Genomic DNA, 3,656 nt, shown 5'->3' with positions numbered 1-3,656 from the left:
AAAACATATATGTATATGTTACCTAGTCTGATTTACGTTACAAGTAAAGCTGCCTGTAAAGTAAAACGAGCTGTCAGTGCTTTCAAGCTTTCCTCATCACACAAGAGCAAAACGGATGCGTCGTCAACGCACAGCACAGACCATCCTGCGGACTGTGAGTGCCGGCTGTGGGCAAGGTTTCGTGGCCGGTGAGCGCTGGACCAAAGTGGTTAATTGTGGGGCGCGGTGTTAACGCCATTGCAAGATGGCGCCGACTTCCTGGTCACACCCATACCACAAGACTGATAAACAGGGTGAACCGCGCATGTGTAGGGGCTTTTTCCTGTCTCTCATCAAGTATGCTAATGAGGGCTCTTGCGTGAGCCAATCAGATTCTGCCTAATGTACTTAGTGCCTATATAAGCCCGCTCTGAGAGCTCCTCGGGGTCTTCCGCTTTAGTCATCTTCAGATTCCCCAATAAAGCGCTGTCAGAAGAACTCCGGTTGCCGCGTCTTCCTTGCTGGCGAGGCGGGCGCGACAGTTAATAATGATTTAACAAAATTTTTATGTATTTATCTTGTTGTGTTCAATGGTCTACTACCAATTGTCACGATAACTTAATCCAGAGTAATATTTTTAGATAACTCAGATCCCAGCAGTCACAGGAAATTTAAATTTCAATTTCTGTACATATTTGTGGCAGAGACATATGAGAGAGGGATCAACAAAATACGATTAAGAATAAAATATATTAGCATAACATTTTACTGGAGAAGTAGAATGGAAATACTACAGAAGTTCAAGGAGAAAAAAGAACTATAAAATTTCCTATTGTCAAGAAGAGCTTATTGTTGTATTTTTTAAAATGGACAATGGTGGCTCTTAAATTCTTGTGAATTTCAGTTTCCCCTGGATCCATTTAATAGAGTGATATGACAGTTTAACTTTAAAATGTCAATATTTACAATATATCAGCCAAGGAGTTCTCAAAGTCTGGTCCCTGGGCCAGCAGCCTTGACATCACCTGGGAAGTTTACAGAGGTGCAAATTCTCAAGCCAGACCCCACAGCCACTGAATCAGAGGCTCTGAGAACAGATGTGGCAATCTGTGCTGCCACAAGCCCTCCAGGGGGTTCTGATACATGTCCAAGTCTGAAGACCACTGCATCAAAACTTACTTCCTTTGCAGCTACTTAAACTTATAATGAAAATCTATTTAAACTGTGTGAGGGGACGCATGGTTTTACAGAACATTATTTGAGACATGTTTGAGCATCACTGTACCATACCCTGCACCTCTTTACACCTCTAGACTGAAAAGAGTTTTCTGCCTTGGAGGAAGAAGTGGATGGGGACAAGCACTACGGATGGCTTCTAAACATGCAAACTGCAGAGCATTTGGACACATGGGAGAGAGAAGGGCATCGTAGGCAGACAGCACAGCAGGAAAGAGACTCGGGTGTGAAAGCGCAGGTGTGAGCAAGGGAAGCGTTGGGCTTGGTTGGAGCACAAGTTTGGGTAGAGAGTAGTAGGAACTAAATTTGCAAATATAAGATTGCAATGATGCCAAGGCCTTATTTTGAGCAGGAGAGAGATGTGGTCAGAGTTGTGGTTTGTTGGAACTATTCTGGAATGGCTCAGGTGGGAGAGACTGAGGCAGGGAGACTAGAAGCTACAGCAGCACCCTGGAGCCCACCCACACCCTAGGAGGGTTGCCACCACCTCTGCTAGCAGGGAGAGGTAGGTCCCTCCCTGCCATCACTGAAAAGTGTAGGTAATGTCACCCACTCTAGGGAGACTGGCGTACCCTAGGGACACAGAGAGTCATGTTGCTGTTCTGAGGCGGATATGGCCCATCTGTCGTTTGGGGCTCTAGCCTGGTGTCACGTTTTAAATCCTTACCAGTTCCTAAATAGAGATCATGCTCACCTCCTGTGATCAATGAGATGGCTGCAAAATGCCTGGAGTTGCTCAGGCAGAAGGAATCCACAAACTCTTGCAACACGTTATTGTTGTCTTTGTTTCTATTTAACCAAGGACACGCCAGGGAGAAAAGGCATTACATCACCAAAGCAATCTTTCATTGGCTGCCCATTCCCTAAGGGGCGGGTTCTCTTTCCACTTGCTTAGGTCTCCTATGTATTATATGCAGCAGAGGCAAGTCCTGTCAATTCAGTTTCCAGATTCAATGCCCCTGATGTCATTAGGTTATGGCAAGAGAGTGAGGTAACAAAATGATGGTAAATTTTAGTTGACAGAAATGATGTACCTTAGAGTAAGATGCTCTGTGCTTCATGTTTACTCCTCTAAGGCTGCTTTTGATTTTGCATTACTACATTAATTCATAATGCAATAGACATGAGGGACAGGGATAATAAAATGGTGACAGTAGCTCTTCTACTTAGTATCCTATAAAATAGGATGAAAATGAATTGGCTCTGTCGGTGCAATTTATCACAAAGCTTCAATTTACAGTTCCTGCCAGGAGTCCCGTCCACGTGTTTGTGACTTTCAGATGCCATCTTAGTTTTTTATTCTCTGTCTCATTTCTTGAAGGTTAATAACTGAATTAATTTTTTTCTTAAAAAGTCATATACAATTATGTTGAAGAAAAGGAGGAGATTGTCATTGTTGCTTTTCTCCAGACTTGAATTTGATGTTCCTTTTGGATGAGAGGCAGCGTTAAAACGAATACCTCCTATTTTTTGGCAGTTTAAAAGCAACATAATTTTAGGCTGGGCGCAGAGGCTCATGCCTGTAATCCCAGCACTCTGGGAGGCCGAGGTGGGCGGATTGCTTGAGGTCGGGAGTTCAAAACCAGCCTGAGCAAGAGGGAGACCCTGTCTCTACTATAAATAGAAAGAAATTAATTGGCCAACTAATATATATAGGAAAAATTAGCCGAGCATGGTGGCGCATGCCTGTAGTCCCAGCTACTCAGGAGGCTGAGAGAGAAGGATTGCTTGAGCCCAGGAGTTTGCGGTTGCTGTGAGCTAGGCTGACGCCACGGCACTCACTCTAGCCCGGGCAACAGAGCGAGACTCTGTCTCAAAAAAATAACAAAATAAATAAAAGCAACATAATTCTAAAGTGAAATTTCGCTTAATCCATCAAACAGCCCTAACCATTTGATGAAAAAAATGTAAAGAATAAAATTTTAAAGGGATTTTATTTTAAAATAGCCACTGGGCATGTACAGTAATAAAACTTTTAATGGCCATTTTATTTTCTCATTTCTGAGTTCATTTTTAGTGAAATTACTTGATGGTGAATAGAACCAGAGTGGTAGCCTGGGAGACAAAACTTGTTGGTTTCTGAAATAATAGGAAGTAGTATCCTCCGGTGACAAGGAATCTTTCTCAGGAATCGTTAGCTCACCCAAGCTCTGCTGAGCAGCCTTGCCTGGCCTCTTGCACATTCCCTCCTGCTGCCTCTGTCCTGGCCTTCTAGATGCAAGGTGAGGAAGCCCTTGAAGGTGCCTAATCTTTTCTGAGGACACAAAGCCCCTGAATCAAGTGGAACCAGGGCCTCCGGACTCCTGAGCAGAGCCCTGCCCTTTTATGGCTCTCTGTAGAGAGTTGTACACCAAGCAGCTCCAGGTTTCCAATTATTGGCAAAAAGGAGGCTTCAGGGAAGGGAGATTTCCCAAGGTCTCTTAGCATCACGACATGCAAGG

Source organism: Microcebus murinus, chromosome 15 (assembly GCF_040939455.1).
Source record: "Microcebus murinus isolate Inina chromosome 15, M.murinus_Inina_mat1.0, whole genome shotgun sequence".
Taxonomy (NCBI): Eukaryota; Metazoa; Chordata; class Mammalia; order Primates; family Cheirogaleidae; genus Microcebus; species Microcebus murinus.
The sequence above is the reverse complement of the archived record's forward strand: the minus strand, read 5'-3'. Positions refer to the sequence as shown.